Here is a 23,806-nt window from a genome sequence, read left to right on the forward strand (position 1 = left end):
TATGTGAGAATATAAGGAGATATAAACCTGTGAGAAAAAGGCAAACTAGTTAAAACATGTAAATGTATGCACATTTTCAGTCTCTGCATTTACACACACGACCACACCCAAACAGTTACAAACATACACAGTTTCATCTATATTTTTACACACAGAAACTGACATTCCCCACAGGTACTCACCTAATACAACGTAGACGTCCTCTAAAATCACAAACACTGACACTACAAACACACTGGCATTAGACACAGAGAACAGGAAGTGGCCAGAGAGGGATGTGGCCAGGGGGCGCCTAAAGGTCTAAGGGCAGCCCTGGGTACGGCATATATAAATCACATCAATAAAACTCACAGTAAGACATAGTGTATATAAGTCTATCACAGAGATCCACACAATAAAACACACAATGAAACATGGTGTATATAAGTCTATTGCAGAGATCCACAGCAATAAAACTCACAGTAAGGTACAATGTATATAAGTCTATCACAGAGATCCATAGCAATAAAACTCACAGTAGGACACAGTGTATCTAAGTCTATCACAGAGATCCACAGCAATAAAACACACAATGAAACATTATGTATATAAGTCTATTGCAGAGATCCACAGCAATAAAACTCACAGTAGGACATTAAGGTACAATGTATAAAAGTCTATCACAGAGATTCACAGCAAGAAAACTGACAGTAAGGTACAGTGTATAAAAGTGTATCGCAGATATCCACAACAATAAAACTCACAGTGAATGAATGTATTACAAAGCTTCCTGCAATAAAATCCACAGTATTAGGGAGTATTTATGTGTATGTTACAAAGCTTAACAGTAGTAAAATGCACAATAATTATTTATAGGAAGGTCCACTTAGCAGATATGTACACACACACACACGCACACACACACACACACACACAAACACACACACACACACACAAAAACACACACACACACACAAACACACACACACACACACACACACAAACACACACACACACAGCATTGTTCTCATGCTTTGCATTAATCATTATTTCCATCTGTTTCAATGTTTTGTATATATATCTAGATTTTCTTTCAGGATGCTAAACTGTGAAGCTGAGGAACCGTCTAGCCTAAGATATGCAATAAAAATATATTCATTTAGTTCATTTTTCCCTCACAATTGTGCTCTTTTGAATACCGTCAATAATTAAAACATGACAAGTGGATAAAGGACCTGCCAGCTTAAATTGATCAGACTTTGTGTGTATGTCGAGAGACTCAACGCTCAGACTGCACCCACAGAGCATTTTCTACTTTACTACATGAAATACAGAAAAGTTGTTGCAAAAGCTGACATAAAGGGAGTCCTATTGTCAAGCTGGTGAAAGCACGGAATTGAATGTTTCTTTACGAGGCGCGGGCGCACTTATGCCAACAATTTTATTTTCAAGTAGCAATCTTTGTTTGCAAAGAAACCCACCTATTATGGCCTAATTCATCTGCCATGAAATTTATGAAAAGCTGAAACACGATTATTGGTTTTACAGGTCCAAAGGAAGACAATAACATAATGTAGGAATATTTTATTTATGTGCCAGTCATTTAAAAAATGGTTTAAAATGTTCTTCCACTCTATCATTTTTTCTACTTGTATAGCTAAAACAATTCCAACTCGTTTCTTTCCCGAAGCTCATTACACCTCACTGCTCTCCTCCGTTACTGCCCCTCTGTAAAAAAAAATACCTCTTTCCTGCCAGAAAGCGTAAGAAGAAGAATGGAAAAGACCATATTTCTGCTCTGGCTGGTGTATTCAGTCCTGTTTATGGACCTCATTCACCATTCCCTGGAAAATCTCCATAAAGTGCAGCCTAAAAACTTTATTAAATATCTGATGACTCCAAGTAATTTCGAATACATCAGTAACGCGCTGCAAATAGTCAACTTGTCATTCTAGAATGACTATGATGCCAATCCTCCTCCATATCATGACGAGAAGTTTATTACTAGCATGCTCCCACAGGATGCCTTCCCTACCTACCCCTTGCATCTGTCTGCTGGAGACACAGATGTTTGCCAACATGGTAGTTTTGCGTGTGCAAGTGTAAAGAAGCCCTCTGCGTCTTTAATTATTTGCAACGGCAAAAGGCGCACGCACACAAAACAAAATGAAAACTTTTTCTGTGGTGGCATTATTATATTGCCAATTAAAAAGTTAGCGCTTCCGAGTGCAGAAGAAATCACAGAGCTAAGCTTTGAATTAGATAAACACATTCTAGCTTCCGACAAAACAGAGCTCTTGACATCATGTGGGACTGACGGGAGTAGGCGGGAAAAGGTCGCCGCATGCTTTCTTTAAACTGTGATAAGGGTTATTAAGAAGAGAGAGCAGCGACTTATAATGTTGCTATTTATGGGGAACTCACAAAGAGAAATAAATTCCACTTTATATGAAAAATCTCAACGCACGAAAAAGATTGGCAAAGAACACATCTGTGATAGACGTCGTGGGAGAAAAAAAAGCACAATATTAAAGCAACCTAACATGGTTCCATTCCAGAATCATTTCATGTTTCATTTTCTCGCCGTATTCCAAACCTTTAATACTTCTTAATATGCTGGCCTGTCAATCATTTGACTGTTCCAGTTCGTCATTTTTCAGTATGGAAGATTTCTATTAATAATTAAGAGGAGATTGGTGATTTTTACCATTAGAAATGAACGAGCCACCTCTCAATGTGCTAAAGCAATTTGTATTTTGGGCAGATGTCCATTTTTAGTCAAATGTTTCACAGACGAATAATTTGATAAATGTAGCATAAACAGAAAATGTTTGAAATAATATATAGAGAGGGTCTCCTCTTGTCTCGAGTTCTGAAGTGATACCGCTGGTCATTTACGACAAAGTAGATTATAGAGTGAGTGAGATTTTATAAATAGCAGAAGATCTTAGAGTAAGAGATGCACGAGGTTAGGAATTGCCAGAACACGTCAAGCTACCCTGCTTGAGTAAACAGAATAAAATCAGACATTCGCACAGAATTAAACAGCTATATAATATTTCCGGTAACGTGTGGACATTTTAAAATTCACAAAGGTGCCAGCATGACTGTATACATACAAGCAGATTATGTATAGTAGATATAAATGTATGTTATATAACATTTTGACAGTGTGATAAAAATCCAGACACTGGGTTTAGTCCTGTGTTTGTAGCATTAAAATATGTTACAATCTTTTATTTTTAATGCTTTTCATTCCTGAGCGGTTTTGATGTTCATTTTGAGTATTTCGTTTTCTTTCATTTTTATATTTTGGTGTGATCAGCCTGGGTGAAACATGGGCCACCTCTGTTGTAATTTGCTTTATTCATGGTTTTTGATCTAATGTCTAACTAGATTGATCATACCTTTTGCATGGTGTGTGTATATAGATTTATATAGGGCTTGTACACGGATTTTAGATTTTTGCTGACAAAATGTACTGCCCCACAAACGCTACTAGTGGTGTGACATCACACAAGCCACACCTCTGTATGCAGGGCTGGTGCAAGGATTTTTGGGTACATAGGCGAAGATGCATTTCCCCCCCCCCCCCCCTAAAAATAAAATAACATCTTCACCTATGTGCCTCTTAACCAGCCCCTCTCCCCTCCTCGTCCATTAGTGGTCCCTTCCCTTCCCTGACCCTTAGTGTTCTTCTCCCCTCTCCCCTCTTTTCCCTGTCCCTTGGTGTTTCTCTCCCCTCCCCAATCTGTTCCTTGGTGCACCCCACACCCTCTTAGTGGTCACACTCCTGGGACCCTTCCTGGTGTGTCTCCTACCTCTCTTGTAGCATTGCCGAGCAGAGCAGATCAGATGAATATATATATTCATCTTACAATAACAGAACTGGTTTCACCTTTGAAACATAAGAGGGGTTCAAGAATATTCAAATGAGGTATCTCTGGTCCAAAGCAGAGCGTCCAGAGGCATTCCAGAACACTCAGGAAGTACAGATGTTTGTGGTGTATTTTGTGTGTTATTCAAATCTTTAACAACTTAGAAATGTATTAGTCTAGATATCATTTGGAAATGTAACACTTCCCTTTCTCCTTTTTCCATGACGGTCTTGCATTTTATCCATTCGGCATTAATAATGATGTACAATTTTATAAATAGTATAAACTAGTATAATGCAGTAATAACCCTAAGTAACTGCAGTAATTGCAGTAATTTCACAATTAAACATCACATAATTCAATTAAATAATTTAATCAGACAGGTTACATTGAATGTTCTATAGTTTTAAAGTACCTCCTGGGGTCTAGATGTCATTTTTACCCTACTGAATGGTACTTATTTCATCAACTTCAGAAAGATGGGTTGCCCTTGACAGAAATCAAACCTTTGACTCTGAGACACTAGAACCTTAACCACTAAGCTTTTTAAAATGCTATAAAAATCATCGCTATCAAAATAATACTTATTCATAGCCCTCGATTCTGTAATTCTGTCATCTAAAATATACAGCCAGGGTCCAAACCATTATCTATTTCTTTTAAGAATAAATGACTTTATTTCTATTTAATAAGCTGCATAATTAAGCCATTTGCGATACTCTATATTTTTGCACGTTCTAAATGGCGATTATTCTAAGAATAATAGAAACACTAGGTAAGAGGAATAAAATATTGCTGAGAAAAATCAAAAGCTCAACTGTGGACCAGTTGAGAATGCTAAGCGAATATTTTCTGGAGAGGTGATGATAAACTGAGCATTGATGTGGTGCAAGTGAAACTGCTATATGATAAAAGAAGGTAATTACTGAACTAAGGCAAGCCAAGATATAGGATCATAGACCAGAGGCTCTGAATGACAGTACATAGTGATATATTTATTGAATATAATCTTTATCTTGAGCAGTATACCACAGACTAGGCTGCATATACACACGTTTACCATATGATTTAATCTCTCCGTCTCCGCCAATAGATCTTGTGCATATTCCTACACAGTTCTTGCAGCTTGACTTTGTAATATCCTTAGCGTGTTTATTTCTTGTTGTTGTTGCTTATATTGTCGTCGTTGAAATGTTAGACTAATAATAGCTCAAAAACAGGAAAAAATAAAAAGTACTGTACACTTAATTTTACCGGGTATGATTTGAGCAGCGAAACCTATTCGTGTGTGATTTTTATTTGGAAAGAGAGCAATTAAAATAATTTATAAGTATAGAAATGTCAAATCTGATATCTGCCTCTATCAGTAATGAGTATTGTAACAACATGACATATTTAAAGGCCATTGCATATTTTGTAATATTTTTTTTTATTCTCTGAAACCCTGCCGGAGGAAAGCTGGTACATCATTTATAACATGGGTAGCTTGTTCATAAGGCAAATTCTGAAGTTTCTATGTACTTCATTTGACAGATGGTTAAAGGCACTATTTCTGTTCGCTGAAAACAAAATCCATGCTACTGTGATTTGTCAGATGTCAACAGCAAAATCTGCTGGCTAAAAGCGGTACACTTTTAGGGTCATTTGCTTCTCAAATTATTATTAGAATACTATAGTTTCACAAAAACACATATGATAGATACTGTGCATGTCTTAAAGTATTCTGTTATCAACAGCGATTCTACTTTTATGGCCAGACAATTCATCGGTACTGATGTGTCTTCTGGTGTAGAAACCATAAAAGAACACTCCCAAGAGCTTGCTTAAATGCTTTGTGTGAAGAGTTTGTTATTTTTTTCATTTTACACAAAGTGCAGATTTCAATAGAAATTGACCTTGTTACACCCCCTTGGCCGCCAATCAGACAGCAGTTATTGTTACTTCCTGGTTGCTTAGCTCAGTGGAGCTAAACTCAAGAGGCAGCAGTTGCCAAGAGCACCTGCCTTGCAAAGATTTTTCATTGAGCATTTGGAAGTCTGTGATTGGACAGCCACAGAAAGTCTGGTCTGGGGAATAAAGGGAGGGCTTTCGACATAACCTATTAAACAAATTGCACAATTACACACATGCATGTTTTCATTGTGGATATACCTTCCAAATAGTGACTTTAAAATTATTTTTTGGATGGGCAGATGATCTGATTGTACATATGTGTAATGAGCATTTAACGCTTTTACACAGCAAGTCTATAGTACAAGTAATCACAAGAAGATAAAGCCCAGGTATCCTCTTTGCAAAATCGGTGGTACCCTCCCTCTAATGTTGTTTAAAATGTATCTTCACAAGCACACAGCAAACATTGAAAAAATGTGTATGATAATGTTTATTTTGCATTAAAGTATTTGTGCACACAATGATTGCATATATTTGAAAATCTTGTTAACCTTTTGACATGGGTGCCTGTGCTCAAGTGTTTATTTAAAAAATAGCTACGCTGCCTTATGGAAACACCAAGCATTTCAATGGAAAAAAAAATGTATATGGTTCATTTTAAGACAATGCAAGACAAGTTCCATAACAGCAACTTTTACGTAGCTGAACTTACATCCCTAATACATCACAGACATTCTTATATGAGATGCCATTACAGAATACAAAATCCAGAAATTACTAACATTTCTAAATCTTTGCGTTATATATAGCCACAAAAGGAGATTTCTCACGAAGACACAGCTTGTTCAAGACAAAATTATCTACCGTATTTATCGCCGTATAACACGCACTTTTTCTCCCTGAAAATAGGGGGAAAATGATGGGTGTGTGTTATACGCCGATATCCCATAATTACTTACCTGTCTTGAAGCGTGGGCCAGTGTTCAGCGCGCACCGCGGTACTGGAACTTCAATTTCAGGTGCACACTTCCTTTCAGTCCCGCCGGAAACTGGAACCTGGAACCTGAAATTAAAGTTCCTGTACCGCGGTGCGCGCTGTGAAGCCGGCCCACGCTTCAGGACAGGTAAGTAATTATGGGACAAGGGAAAGTGCACTATGGGACACTATGGGAGGGGGGGGACACTATGGGAGGGGGGGAGAATACTATGGGAGGGGGGGAATACTATGGGATGGGGGGGAGAATACTATGGAAAGGGGGGGAGAATACTATGGAAAGGGGGGACACTATGGGATGAGGGGGGAACACTATGGGATGAGGGGGGAACACTATGGGATGAGGGGGGGAACACTATGGGAGCGGGTGGAGAATGCTATGGGAGGGGGGAGAATACTATGGGAGGGGGGGAGAATACTATGGAAAGGGGGACACACTATGGGATGAGGGGGGGAACACTATGGGATGAGGGGAGGGAACACTATGGGAGGGGGTGGAGAATACTATGGGAGGGGGGAGAATACTATGGGAGGGGGAGAATACTATGGGGGAGCATACTATGGGAGGGGGGATAATACTATGGAAAGGGGGGGACACTATGGGATGAGGGGGGGAACACTATGGGATGGGGGGAGAATACTATGGGAGGGGGGATAATACTATGGGAGGGGGAGCGAATACTATGGGAGGGGGGAGAATACTATGGAAAGGGGGAGAATACTATGGAAAGGGGGGGACACTATGGGATGAGGGGGGACCACTATAGGATGAGGGGGGGCACTATGGGAGGGGGTGGAGAATACTATGGGAGGGGGGGAGAATACTATGGGAGGGGGGAGAATACTATGGAAAGGGGGGGACACTATAGGATGAGGGGGGGACACTATGGGATGAGGGGGGGCACTATGGGATGAGGGGGGAACACTATGGGAGGGGGTGGAGAATACTATGGGAGGGGGGAGAATACTATGGAAAGGGGGGGGACACTATGGGATGAGGGGGGGAATACTATGGGAGGGGGGAAATTTCCTGGAATTTCCTTCTTAAAATTAGGTGCGTGTTATACGCCGGTGCGTGTTATACGCTGATAAATACGGTAATTAATGAATAATGTAGATAAAATGCTAAAAAGAAGAGGTAATATTGACGGTTTTGCAGAATTACATGATACATAGAGAAATCACATGGTTTTTACATTTTTTTTTTTTTACATTTTTTTTTTTTAAATAGCATTGCTCCTATTTTTCGTCCTTTATCTACAATTTAATGAAGGAAGCTAAAATATTTTCATGTGCTTTAGTAGCGTAAATGAAGCATTACTTTATTCTAAAGAAGGAAAATGGGGAGATCAAACTACTTTATCAAGGGAATTACAACAGAACTTATGTGGTTTTCTGTCAAAAGTATTCTTGAAGCTCATCTCATTAAAATATCAACACAGGCAAAAAAAGAGGAAATGCTCAGGCAAAACCATATGTAGAATTAGAATATGAAAATAAACAAACACAGGTTATACGGTCCAGCAGAAAAAAGGCAACGAAGATAAAGGAATTTTGAAAAATATAAATAAATTGGTATGTGAAACAATACAATAAAAACCCCAACTATTTATGGAACAGAAAAGTGACATTATTGTTAAACCAATGTTGAAAGAAAATTACTGTAACAAAATAGTGAATAATAATAACAAAGTGTTTAACCAGTAAAGGTACATTCAGATATTCTCTGGTTTCCAAGTGTGTCATGGTGTATACTAAATTGTAAAAACTAGAGGCATCAGAATTAACATGCAAAAATATGTTAAAGTTGCAGATTGAATAAAAAGCAGAAATAACACCGATATTCGGAAAATAGAGGATGGCTACAATGGTGAGAGTTACCCATTTTAGTTCTAACAGATTTAATTATAATAAGTGATGCAGGCAGTAATTGTTAATCCCCTAGTGGGCAACCTTCAGAACTCCAAATATTTTGGACTATATCTGCCACAATGCTCTTGCAGTAATGATACTGGCAAAGCTTCATGGGTAATGTAGTCCACAACATCTGGAGTGCCAAAGGTTGCCTTCTGCTGCCCTCGTGACTGAGACTTTTGTGAAATTCCATGAATTTGTAATTAAGGCCCTTTTGGTTCTTCTGCTATGTGTTTGCTTCACTGTTCGTCACCCAATAGGTGCCCCAAAACATATAGTGAACTAAAAGCATAGTTGACTTAGAGAGTTTTTCCAGTTTTGCGGTTTTGGCTTTACATTTGGAATTCCCTTTGAATTCTCTCTTTAGTAAATAACCCTGTATTTTTCGAAGAATAGATGTGGACTTTATTCTAATGTTCCATTTACATACATAAAACAAAATACAGTCAATACTTTAATTTATTTTGAATTCTGATGAGAACCTTGATTAAACATTCATTTCTAGACCCATATCTTTGTTCAATATGTAAAAATACATAAACAGACAAAAAAATGGCAACAATTAAACATGCACTTACTCAGATAAATTGAATTTAATCTCAGAAAGATGAGTGCAACTAATGCAACACTGGTTCATCGAATTCAAGAAAAGCGATCCCCATGATGGCCTCGATGCGGGATGCTTAGAAAGCCTCAGTCACGGTGAGATAGATATTGTTTGAGAAGACAACAGTAATCCTTGGAATCGAGGTCGCTATTCAACTTTCCAAGCTGACTTTTCATGCTTATCTTACAGCTAAGACCGTACACCCTGATTTGTTTACCGTGGATAATGGCACATACCAGTTGTGCCAACTATCGCTGCTATAGTATACATTGGCAATTGTTTGGAAGAGATGTGTTGATATCAATTGAATTTAAAAAAGCAGTATGAATGTAAATAAAAAGAATTTTGAGGATAATATTATACTAAGACTTATAGATGCAGACACATCTATGTCCAAATCAATGTGAGAAATTCTGTATATTACATACGTATTTAAATTGATTTTCCGTGATGTTGCATACTTCTAGAAATACCTATTTAAATCAACTTCCACAAGGACATCAATATTAATAGAAAACACATAGACGAGAGACTATGCCTATGTGACATCCCATTGACAATGGTAATACAAAAAATATTATCAAGCAAAACAACAATTCTGAGAATAAAAAAAAATAGATGAATCGTTCGCAAAAGGAAAGAGAAAGGAAAGTAGTTTCTTACACAACTTTCTCAGAAATGGTATATCCGAAATTAGCAGAAATCAAGGTTCTGCAGATAAATGAACCATAAAATTAAGACAGATATGTGGAAAACAGGATGAATGGGAGACCTACAAAATGGGAGTCTGAAGGAGGGAGAGGGTTCTCTTTAGGTCTAACACATCTGTTGGGCATATTTTCCATCAGATATTGCAAGAGACAGACAGAAATGGGAAATAGCTTGGTCCTGCAAAAAGAAGCTGGTAAAAGGTCTGTCTTCTGTCAAATCTTGCCATAATCATTTATTATACCATATATGAAACATATGTATATCTTTTGAAAAAGCTGAAGAAATCGTCGAAACGCGTCTCGAGTGCTGGGAGAACCTGTGGACATTATTTATTTCTTCTGGTATTTTACTTCTTTTTATTTTTATATCCCAGTGCTTTTATTTTGTTTTAATAAAGTATACTTGGCCTTATCACTCAGTCCTTTGAACTCCTGCAAATCTGCTTTCATCCAAAGAAGGGTTGTGTTCCCCTTTATTGGCACATTTGCTACTAAACTGAGAGACAAGTATATCTGGCTCTCTAGAAGGTGAGCAGTTATTTGCACTTCTTTTTTTTTTTTTTTTTGCAGTGCATATTGAGTTAACATACGTGCGTGGGGTACCCCAACGGCAATCCTCACGTAACATTGAGACATAAGTAACAATGGGGTAATTGCGAGTACGTGCACTATTTTTTGTTTAAGAAAGTAGTATAGGTAGGTTATCACAATAGGAGTCATTCAAAGATTACATTGCTATGCATAGTAGAGTATACTAGATTCTCCGCTAGATAGGTTACAGGTTTTTCTACTCTGTATAATACAAGTATGCTTGTGGTTAGTGCTAAGCTGGGCTGCGAAACAAACTAGCTTCTCTCGATTAAATGATAAATGATAAGTAGTATAGGTAGGTTATCACAATAGGAGTTATTCAAAGAGTACAGTGCTATGTATATTACAGTATACTAGGTTCTCCGCTAGATAGGTTACAGGCTTTTCTACTCTGTGTAATACAAGTATGCTTATGGTTAGTGCTAGAGGTTAGTGCTAAGCTGGGCTGCTAAACAAACGATCTTCGATCAGATAAATGATAACTGATAAATTATAAGTGAGAGTCCCAACATGTAGATATGTGAGGCTTATGTGCTAGTCCTCCAACCTGCCTATGCTCCATGGTTGAGGGCCAGTGCATCGCTGGTGCGGCGGTTTCAGCCAATTCCCTGCTTGCATGGGAGTGTAATGCTGGTCTTGTATGGTCAGAGCTCGCAGCAGGCCCGTGTCGAGAGGCTTCTGGGCAGCAAGGGATGGGCCTTGTCGCTGGGTCAGATGCCCCCATGCTTGTGTGTGTGCTAGTATTTTGGATTCACAGACCTGGGGACATGTCGGTGCCGGGTCTGATCTCCTCCGGGGATATGCGGTGGAGCCTGGTAGTATCTGACTCCGGTTGCGGTTGGCTTGTGTCCGGCGTAGGTGAGGCGGTGAAGTGGTACCTCTTGGAGCGCTCTGCCCAGGTAGAGTTGTGGCAGGGGGTCGTGCCGCTTGTGGTGTCTTGCGCTTGTGGGGTGTGCGGTGTACGGTTCGCCGCCTAGATGGGGTTTCTGCCGCTGGTGCCTGTGAGAGCATTGGCGTACCATGCAGTAGGTAGGCGAGGCTGTCTGGGGCTTTAAGGCTTCCCCTTGCTCCCCTTCTCCGTAGGGTCTGACAGGGCCCATTCCGGCCTGGTCTCGGTGCCATATAGGCGTTGCTCGCATGAGGGTAGGCAGATAGTTGTGGTACCGGTTCTCGTCCAGCTCCAAGTACCAGCTTCTCCTGCAGCCTCGTCCAAAAGTCTGCAAACAGTTGGTCGATGCGGGCTGGCAGGTCGTCGCTCAGTAGCTGTGGGCCAGCTTGGTGCCCTTGTGTCTTTCCCCTGCAGGAAGTCACCATGTTGAGTAGGTGCTGTGACTCTTTGAGTGCAGCGTTGTCCTCCATTTTGGAGGCCTTAACTCCCGCCTTGTTTGGTAGGGTCGCAGGCTTGGTCGTGGGGCATGGAGTCGGTGCTTCTCCTCTGGGCGGGGACCGGGATCTCCCCCACCGGTCCATAGGGGGGGGGAAGTGTGTCATTGTCGCTTGCGGCTGTTTGTGCGTGGCGGGGAAGCGGCCGCCTTCCTCGCCACCTCCCAAGGTAGGCCCCATGCTGCTGTTTTGGCGTCTGGTCTCCCCGGTCGTCGGTTTTGGGCTCACCGGGTTCCAGTGGGTGACCCCCATGTCGTGGGCTCCTTTATAGGAGGATTGTGCCATTACAGCCTGAGTAGTGGGCAGATTTGCAGCTCTTGTGGCAGGAGCTCCTACCGAGCACGTCCTGCCAGCTTGCCAGTCAGGCTCCGCCCCCTTATTTGCACTTCTATACTCATCATTGCACTGTATTTAAGGGTTTACACTAGGAGTTTTGTCTCTTTCTGCTTTATTCCCTCTGTGAGTTTCCATTTTATTGAAGACAGAAGAGGTCCTGGTATCACCCTAGTATACCCCTGCTGGTGAGATCTGAGCCTGCCCATGTGTGGCTCTACTCCATGTGAGTGCATCCAATATTCATTCATTGCACTCCTGTATTGAATGTATTACACTATATATACCCTTTTCCTTTCTAGTATATACTATCAGACTTATACCTTCCCTTTTTTAAAGGGTAAGTGTTTATTAGGTAGCGCTCCACTGGGTTTATGCGACCGTATCACCATCAATCAATTTACTCTGTTTTTCCCATGTATACGTGTGACGTTCGAGGAATTTTCACGTGTGCAGTAGTTGCTACTTATATCTATTCTTGCCCTTTAAATATTATACCACTTTACAAGCACCTTACGTCGCACGGAACACTTTCTGTATTTGTACATATTTGGCTATGCTGGAACTTTTTCAATGAAATTTCAATGTAATAAACAGAAAAACACGTCTTTGTTTATATAAAATATGCGCACAAAGTTATTCACCATTTGTGCATTGCCAGAAATGTAATGTGGTTTCAAGTGATTTTCAAATGTTACGCCATAATAGCTATATGTGAGCAGTTCCCAAATCAGCAATGTTTCCAGTTCAGCTATTTCAACCTAAAATTGACATTTTAGCTTAAAATTAATTCTCACTTTATTGAATGACTGACAGCGTGTCATTATTGTCATTATTATTATTATTATCATTATTATTATTATTATCATTATTATTATCATCATCATCATTATTATTATTATTATTATTATCATTATTATTATCATTATTATTATCATTATTATCATTATTATTATCATTATTATTATTATTATTATTATTGTCATTATTATCATTATTATTATTATTATTATTATCATTATTATCATTATTATCATTATTATTATTATCATTATTATTATTATCATTATTATTATCATCATTATTATTATTATCATTATTATTATCATTATTATTATCATTATTATTATTATTATTATCATTATTATTATTATTATTATTATTATTATTATCATTATTATTATCATTATTATCATTATCATTATTATTATTATTATTATCATTATTATTATCATTATTATTATTATTATCATTTGTATAGTGCCAACACATTTAGCAGCGCTTTAGACTTTTAGAATTGGGATAACTTACAAGTAATTGACATACGAAATATAGAGAGAAACAGGAGGTAAATAAGGAAATTAGTTTACAATCTAATATTGTCCTAAATTTACCTATTTCTATTCAACTAAACTTTATGGTTCTTGGGCTGTAGCAAGGCTTCATAAAATATGTTCAAGTCTTTACATTTTCTTATGCCAGAAAGAGGTAGAGTGAAGTTATAAAAGCCTACACAGACACTGATTGCTGAGCTGCCAATCATTGTATTTGATTAGTGCTATTACATAGATTTTACACACGATTGTGGGAGAGTTAATGCGACAAAGACCTGGTTAAGTAGGACAAGGAGACATTATGTATATATTAGTATAATGTTCATAAAATCAGAGGTAGGATGTACAGCCCACTTAAATTACTACACAGATGGTATATTTGCCTTCAAACACTCTTAGATATACTTTAAAAAAATAATAAACCTTTAAGTCACAAAACATATAAAATATATTGGGTGGTTATGTAACAAAAATTGGGCAGACGCTATTTATAAATATATCTACTACTGCAAAAGAAAAATACCTATTTTTTTTGCTGTAATAAAATATATGCACATTTTAATAATTTGCAAATCTTTTTTCTATTCTTTGATTTTTTTTTATCTTTCGATAACGTGGCTGTACATTTTCTTAATTTCTTGGATTCATCCATTACCGCGGTTATCGAGAGACAAAAGCATGAACTTAATTATTAGACTCTGTTTTCGAAGCTTTCGTTTTTGTTTCTGTATTGAAAGCAATTAGTTTTTAATGAAATATTTCATTAACAAAATTAAAATATATATTTTAATTAGTTTAGATAAGCAGCCACTTCCTTCTTCAGGTAGAACAGTGCTTTTGGAATATTAATGAATCTATTATTACATTCCATTATTAGTTTGGTTTGTACTTGTTTGTCCTTTGCATTTTCCTGCTGCTAAAATAATTGACTTACGCTTTATGGTCGCTTCCAATCTAACATGTTGTAATCAAGCTACTGAATGTTGGGAAACGCACTCAATTTTCAAACAATTACCAATTTGGAAATCTACTAAATTCAATTCTACAGCATTTTTATAGGTCATGCAGGTTGAATTCAACATTTGTACTTTTGTTGTTTTGTCCCTATAACCTTATACAATGTATAAGTATGTAGATAGAAGCAATACCGATCAATATGATTGAATGTAAAATTGGCAAATTAAGACTAAAGAGATATACTGATTAGAGAGGAAGAGTGAAATGTTGTAAGCAGCAGAAGATGGTTTGGAAAATGAGAGACGTAGGGGGTAAATAGGCAGGAAAAAAAAAAAACAGAAACAGATTAAGTTAATAGAATAAGCAAAGATTAACATACATGTCGATTATAGATGGTGAATTATAAAACATTAATGTATCCTGTATAATTGTTAAGGTCGGCAGAGTATGTTTGCTCTATAATAATATAAAATAATAATAATCATAATTCTGCATTAATTTTGTTAGTGTGAAAAAAACAAAACTGAATCTACATTTGGTCCCAAGTTTATAGACTCAAAATATGTGCTATTTATATTATATAGTATTTTTGCTGGTAAATGTATCAGCATTAATCAATCATTAATCAACAAAGTATGAAAACTGTTTATTTGTTACTATTGTGCTCAATGAGAAATTCCTGTTCGGTCAAATACATTTTTCCCTAAATGAAATGTTTTTTTTTCAGGACGGACACATTTTTTGCCATATGTCAGTTCAGCTCTGCAGAATGTTTGTAACAAAAAAATTGATTCAGAAAATGAATCAGACATAATATAAGAGCATGAAAATGAATCAATCGGTGATATTTTTAAAAACCGCTTTCAGCCTCCCTGTGATCCTCATTTTTGGAACATGCTGAGCTTTCATGGAACTTATTGATTTCAAAAGATAGAAAAATAAATTTAAAATTTTAAAAATTTCAACACAAAAATATGTTTTTTGAAATGCTATGATGAATAATAATATAGTTATTTTAACTAGCATGCATTAGTCTGTAGATTGTATAGACATTGTGAGGGCTATTCACTAAAAGTGTGAATTTCAAATATTAAACACAAATGATCAAAGTGGAAATATAACTCACTTGCAGCATTTCCTCAAATATTAATTCATTTTTAATTAAATGGTCACTAAATAATGGGACACTATTGTCACCAGAGCAACTACAGCTTAATGTAGTGGTTCTGGTGTCTATAGCCTGTCCCTGCAGTGTACTGCATTGCTGCCTAATAACACCTCTTGGTGAAGTCACTCAGACAGCCACTAGAAGTGCTTCCTGCTTCAGTACTGCACAGTGTGCAGCACCTGCACTGAGTATCTCCATGCTCTGCATGGATAAGCTGAACGTTCCCTATAGAGATGCATTGAGTCAATACATCTCTTTATGGAGATGCTGTATGGCACAGCGCAATGTTTTGTCAAGCATGCACAATATCCTATGGTAAACCATTGCATAGGCTGAGATTCTAAGCCATAGAGGCTGGACCAGGCGTGGCATGCCACAGTGAAACTGGAGCGGAGCGGGAGAAAAGGTGAGCAAATTCACATTTTAAGGGGAGCATGGGGCCTAAACAGTCACACAGGCACTAAAGTGTCAGAACTACATGTTTGCATTCCTGGCACTATAGCGTTCATTTAACTTTGAATTTCTGACAATTCATACTTATATAAAACCTTGTGTTGATCCAGACCTAATATTGACACGAGTCAACCAGCTTCTACCACCACACGTTGATCCAAAGCTAAGATTGACAAGCCAACTCGAGCCTTTCAAGTGTGAATAATGATGGAGACCACCATGTCCATGCCACCTTTACAACCAATAATGATGCGAATATGACATTATTATGGCATGATATTCCAATGACATTCTGGTGTCTATCGGATGATGTCAGACACTAGGGTTATTTAAATTCAGTCCAGCCAGAGCTTTGTGCCATGTCATGGTCTCTCTAGTAGCCCAAGAGTGCATTTATTCTGTGATGACTTATGCTGGATGTTGACTTTAGCCTGTTCATTTGACGATTTTGGTTTTCTCCTGTTTTGACTTTGGCTTTCCTCAACATCTTCTTGCCTTTCTATATTCCATGACCAGGGGCGGACTGACAGGTCAGGCAGATCGGTCATGGACCGAGGGCCCGAGGCAGTCAGGGGCCCGGCAGCACAGTCATGCTCTGGCTGAGGAGATCAGAGATCTCCTCAGCCAGAAAACATGATTCCTCTGTTATTCCAGTGATATGCTGCAGGGCCCCTGCAGCATATCACTCTGTAGTTAACCCCCTTCCTCCCTCACCCGTTTCCTCTCTCTCAGGGAGACCTGGCAGTGAGTATTCAGTTCTTGCTGCCAGGCTCCCTGCGGTGCTGTGTGTGAGGAGGAAGAGGCGGGGCCAGGAAGTGACATCACTTCCTGCCCTGCCTGAAGAGCACTGGACGATAAGGAGCTGGAGCAGCCTGGCAAACAGCACAGGTAAGCTTCTTATAATTTTAATTCAGGTCAGCACCCCCATGTCTCCCTGTACCCACATCAGCCCCCCCCCCCCAGTACCCATATCAGCCCCCCCCAGTACCCATATCAGCCCCCCCAGTACCCAAATCAGCCCCCCTGTACCCACCTCAGCCCCCCTGTACCCAAATCAGCCCCCCGTACTCAAATCAGCCCCCCCTGTACTCAAATCAGCCCCCCCAGTACCCAAATCAGCCCCCCCAGTACCCAAAATCAGCCCCCCCAGTACCCAAAATCAGCCCCGCCAGTACCCACCTAAGCCCCCCCAGTACCCAAATCAGCCCCCCCAGTACCCAAATCAGCCCCCCCGTACCCACCTCAGCCCCCCTGTACCCACCTCAGCCCCCCTGTTCCCACCTCTGCACCCCTCTACCCACCTCTGCACCCCTCTACCCACCTTAGCCCCCAGTACCCACCTCTGCACCCACCTCAGCCCCCAGTACCCACATCATCCCCCCAGTACCCACCTCTGCCCCCAGTACCCACCTCTGCTCCCACCTCAGCCCCCCTGTATCCACCTCTGCTCCCACCTTAGCCTCCCTGTACCCACCTCAGCCCCCAATATCCACCTCTGCTCCCACCTCAGCCCCCCAGTACCCACCTCGGCCCCCCTGTACCCACCTCGGCTACCACCTAAGCCCCCTGTACCCACCTCTGCTCCCACCTCAGGGCCCACATCAGCCCCCTGTACCCACCTCTGCCCCACCTCTGCCCCACATCAGCCCCCTGTACCCACCTCAGTGCCCACATCAGCCCCCTGTACCCACCTCAGCCCCAGTACCCACCTCAGCACCCACCTCAGCTCCCCAGTACCCACCTCAGCCCCTAGTACCCACATCAGCCCCCCTGTACTCACATCAGCCCCCCTGTACCAACCTCTGCTCCCACCTCAGCCCCCAGTACCCACCTCAGCCCCCCTGCTCCCACCTCAGCCCCAGTACCCATCTCTGCTCCCACCTCTACCCCTCATTACCCACCTCAACCTCCTTTACCCACCTCAGCCCCCAGTACCCACTTCTGCTCCCACCTCAGCCCCCAGTACCCACCTCTGCTCCTACCTCAGCCCCCCTGTACCCACCTCCGTCCCCAGTAACCACCTCAGACCCCAATACCCACCTAAGCTCCTCCTCCACACACCACATCTCCCCTTGCACCCACCTCAGCCCCCTTTCTCCCTGTACCCACCTCGACCCCCCTGTACTAACCACAGCTCCACCTGCACCCACCTCAGCCCCCCTGTACTAACCACAGCTCCCCCTGCACTTGCCTCAGTTCCCGTGCACCTACCTCAGCCACCATTCCTCCTTGCACTTACCCCAGGATCTACCTATCCCTGTACCCACCACAGCCCCTATGCCACCTCCACCTACCATAGCTCCTATGCCTTCCAGTACCCACTACAGCCTCTATGTCCCATCCTGTGCCCACAACAGCCCCTTGTCTATCCGCACCCACCACAGCTCCTTCTGCACACACCACATCTCCCCCTGCACCCACCTCAGCTCTCCCTTTACCCACCTTAGCCTCCTGTGTCCCTGCACCAACCACAGCTTCCCCTGCACCCACCTCAGCCCCGTCTGCATCCACCACAGCTGCTCCTGCACCCACCTCACCCCCCTGCACTCACCTCAGCCACCATTCCTCCCAACACTCACTCTACCTATCCATGTTTCCACCCAAACCCCTATGCTCCCACCACATCCCTTATGCCACCTCCAACTACCATAGCTCCTATCCCTTTCAGTACCCACCACAGCCCCTATGTCCCTTCCTGAGCTCACCACAACATCTATGTCCCACCTCATACTCTGTCCAGCCCCACCCCCCACTTCAGTCCCTGTGCCTCCCTGCGCCCACCTCAGTCCCCGCGCCTCACAGTGCCCACCACAGCCTCTGTGCCTCCCTGCACCTATTTCAGCATTTATCCCCCTACACACACACACTACAGCCACTATCCAACTTATACACAGTAGAACCTCTATTATCCAAACACGCACACACTACAGCCCCAGTAACCACCAGATGCCTTATACAGATTCTATCCCACACACACTGCAACACAGCCAGCCCTCTCTACTCACATAATGCACTGCAAATAGCCCCATTCACACACGCAAAAACCCACAAGGAGCCTCACTGTATAGACACACCACAAGCAGCATCCCCACACATACAAAATGACATGCAGCCTCCCTTCACATACACATCACAAACAGCATACCCACCATTGCAATACTGCACACAGCCTTCACACACACAACTTTTACAATCTCTTATAAAGCGCCAACATATTCTGCAGTGCTGTACAATAGTTAAAACAAGAGAAAGGATTAATCTAACACAACACTTTGACATACAGGAACACATCACTAACCACATCCCCCACACACGCAACCCCACAAGTAGACTCCAAACACATGTGGCTAGTTTTAAGGTTGTACATGTGGGGGATGCTGCTTGTGATGTCCAAAGCAAAATTAGTGGAAGTGTGTAATTAAATTTGCTTTATTTTAATTGCTGGGGAGGCACGCCAGCAAGGGTTACTCCATCTAAAAACAGTGTTTATTAAAACACTGGTTTTGGTTGGATTAACCCCTTAAAAGTAAACCTGGCCATTTTGGGGGGCACTCGGGGATGTGGGAGTCAGGGATGTGTGGCTCTCACACATCCATTCTGTGTGCTGGGCAGCCGACACATAATATATGTGTAAAAGCACCAGAAAGAAGGGGGGGGGGGGGAAGAGTAGCAGGGGACTAGAAAACCTTGGACCAGGACCAGGAAGGCGGGCCCTTGATCACCCACTGCCCGAGGGCCCTGTGAGGTGTCAGTCCGCCCCTGTCCATGACCTTGGCTTGCTCTTGACTATTCCTGTTGCCATTCATAGCATTAAGCCTAGCCACCACTAAGGACCAGTAATATGTTTATCTTCCCTATTGTACTTGATTTGCGTGTTGGAATCCCGTTCCAATCCTGAAAATAACCCTGTATGGGTTCCTTTAACTAAACGTGATAAAAGCTCTAAACTTTAGCTTACCTTCATTCCCTATGATATTTTTAGTATTTGTTTAGCTCTTCATAGCTTGACCTTGAAGTCAAATATTAGAGCATCCAATAAATGTCCGTGTCAGCTGTTCTTAAAGTGGGTCAAAACTCATTAAATGACTCTTAAATCTTTAACACACAAGCTAAATATAGCTTTCGTAAACACACCATTTAATATTATTCCAGATTTTTTTTCTATTGTATTCTAATTGCACATATTGCTGTCAATGTATTAAAAAAAAATACACAGCCCAACAAAATCGTATCATTTCATCTTGTAATTGCCTTCTATTTCTTTATGAGACACTACAAAAAAAAATAATATTGCAAATTTTCACATCTTGTATGAAAGAAAATAATGTGACATTTACTATAAACATAATACAAGATGTCACAACAGTCTAAGAATAACCGTGACATAGATCCATTACGAGGTTGAAAAAAAATTAGCTTGGTTGGGGGTTTAATAGAATTGCTGTTACTATCTGTTGACGGCAACAGGATGTTGTGTTGTCCTTTTATGAATCCTGTAAAAATCTGTACTCAAGTAAAGTAAAGCCCTTTGACAAATGGCAGGATAAGGAAGAGCCATCCCGAAAATTGTGGGTTAGAGATTTTTGAAGCCAGAGAAAAAAGCATGTTATACTGTATTCGTGTTTCAGGTTTAAAGGCATTTGTAGAGATCTGATGTTTATGCAAATACTTTTTTTTCTTTTTTTACCTTTAAGCAATACAGGACAAGCTAGTAAGAGTTCTTCCATTATTAATCGGTTTTACCTTATTTTTTTTATTTTGGGGGTATATATAGATTTTATAGGATACAATCCAAATCTCTTACTCTCTGCACCTCGATTAGTATTGGCTGCTACTCCTGGGTAAGATCTTTGAGAGGCTGAAATAATTGTCTGAGGTTGTTTTAGCTCTTCTCTATCTGACATTTTGACTTTCAACTAACCATGCTGGTTGAACCAGTTAACTGTTGTTTTCAAACATCTGAGGATCTACATTTTGGGCACAGGAGTGCTTTGTCATAAAGGCATTCTAAATGAATGCAAAGCATCATGGGATTTGTGGTTCTACAATGTCTGAGGATGGGCACCCATGGTATAGGGTCATTCTTTGATGCCATAATGAAGATAGAATGTTGTGAGAACATCCTCTGCATGAACAGCCCATAGTGGAAGCTATTTGGGGTTTGTTTGTTCATGGTGTATATATTTTACGTTTTGGTTTTTGCTTGGGTGTAGTTGCCCAACAGCAGGAGAACTACATAGTTGCCGAGATTAGATTGCTTACATCTGTTTTTAAGAAATAACATTAGTCTTGGACTATGGGATTATCGATTTCTGTGCCAGGGAAGATATGAGCAAAACTGGATCAGTATTGACCCATGAGAACATGCTTCAGAAGACATTATACCCAAAGACATTCCAGGAAGACAACAGTCTTCATTGGCAAGATTGTCTCCCGAAAATAAATGACTAAGGATCAATGTAGTATGGTGGCCACTAGTTTGCTGAAAGTATTCTTAAAGGAAATCCTATGCTGTGATGGCATAAAGGTGCAACAAGATTACCAATACGATAAAAATGATAAATAATACAAATGTGATCAGCAAATCATATAAACAGGTAGATATTAAACTCCAGGTGTGACTTTATATATAAAAATGTCCAAATATTGGAAGAACAATATTTGTCCACTATTTACTATGGTATGTTTATGGTATGGTATTTTGCCAAATCTATTTTTTTTTCACATTAACTGATTCAGTACTGCCTTGATAGATCTGAAGGTTCTGTTCAATCCAAATTGTAATTGCGCTGATTAGGCATTCTGACTTATTTTTGAATTCTGAACCAAACTTTGTCTGAATCCCGAATCAACCAAATAGTGCAATAGCCAAGCTTTTTCAGTTGATTCAGAATTAAGGTTGCTATGCATACTGCTATCAGCCACTGACACTACTTCCCAACATATCTAATCTATAGTTGGAAAGTTGTGCTTTTGTAAGGGACACTTGTTTTCCTGTTTTTTAGGGCTTCCCTGACAATTTTTAGGATGGACAATTATTTTTCAATCTGAACCAATTTTTTTTTTGAATGAAATTCTTCTGATCCGAAAGAATTTGGGCCAAATCTATGCAGAAGAACTGAAAGTTTTCACAATGTGCACACCGAATAAATATTCTCTAATTATGTGGAACACTAATGTATTAGCATATCTGTTTTCACAAAGCAAGAAATTGAATTTTTCATAATGTATTTCATTCCGAAGCCGGCATTCTTCCAAGCAGTGCTGGCTCTGTTTCAAACTAAAACCTGGTTACGGAGCATCTGTAGATACCTCAGATTGGGATGTGATTTCACGTCCAGCACTATCACACTATCCATTAAATAATCCTGTGACAGACACGTGACCCTCGTGATTGAGGGCCAAAGGTCAACCATGCTAATAACAATGTTTAATGCTTTTCTTTTCAGTGTATATGGCTGGGAACAAATGTTTGACACAAAAGGTTAATGTTAACTAGACTAATAAATTGGATGAATCGATCCTTTCCGGTGGGATATGGACAGTGGGGATGGTTCCTCTGAACCACAAAAGTTATAACTATTGCTACAGATCAGATGGAGGCTGATTTATCTGAGTTTCATTTGTTGGTAAGATACAAGTGGGCACTACGAGAACCATCTTATAAAAATAATGATATTCTCCCTCCCTTATAAATTTGGATTTTGTGCATTTGTTGTCTACAGAAAATTGTCTTATTTAAATGTCAAGTGGGATTTTTTTTTTGATTTTTTTTCTGGAAATGTTTCATAAAACCTCAATGAGTGAATTAGTACTTGACTATTCGACATGAAAACTGACTTCATATTAATGGAATCACGTGATTTTGCTCTCAGATTTTGTTATAACTGGTAAGAGTGCAAATAATAATAATTCAAAAAAATTAAACCAGGTAGAACTATTCATGAAAGCTCATGTGAGAGATCAAATGTACTAATTTCCTCATGTTAATCCATTGCTAGACCGTGGCGATTATCAAATGCTATTACGAACACATGACATCTCAATGTGCCGGACTAGCCGATTTGCCAAGTGAAAAAAAGAGTTATAACCGTGTGCATTTTAAAGCAATTTAGTAATACAAATTTTAAGCAAAATTTTTAGTAAGCTTATAGACTTTGAAAAAAAACAAACACTACATTACAACTACAAAAAAACTACCAAAAAAAAAAACATTAGCTGTTTTCATTACAATTGTTAAAACAGAAGGCATATCAAATGAGGATAAACAATAAATATGCTATCATAGACATTAAATGTTAAACACAAAGGCTCTCCTAGTCACCGAGAGCAACACACTGCTGCACACAGTAAGTGATTGAGTTTTTGATGAGTGAAAAAAAAAGAGGACTCATTCTTCAAACATTCTCTGCAAATTAAAGTTGTTTAGGGCTGGTCTTAAATGTTCCTTTAGTTGCCAATTATGCAGTTAGCCACTGGTGATTGCCTGAGATGTAAATTGATTGTCTTAGCACACTCCCTGAGTCTAGTCAACTACAAAATGTAATGCCTGCTTCTATCAAACATGAAAACCTAAAATGAAAGTGGAATGTTTATTTAAAATTATGTAAAG

At 40.0% G+C, this 23,806-nt stretch overlaps 1 protein-coding gene across 3 annotated transcripts in view; it reads right to left on the reverse strand.

Annotated features, from left to right (window-relative positions):
* Positions 1-23,806, reverse strand: part of DPP6 (dipeptidyl peptidase like 6) — a 1,023,075-nt gene that overhangs the window by 503,578 nt on the left and 495,691 nt on the right. The window lies entirely within an intron of this gene.

The sequence above is a fragment of the Pelobates fuscus genome, chromosome 4 (genome assembly GCF_036172605.1).
Source record: "Pelobates fuscus isolate aPelFus1 chromosome 4, aPelFus1.pri, whole genome shotgun sequence".
NCBI classification, from domain to species: Eukaryota; Metazoa; Chordata; class Amphibia; order Anura; family Pelobatidae; genus Pelobates; species Pelobates fuscus.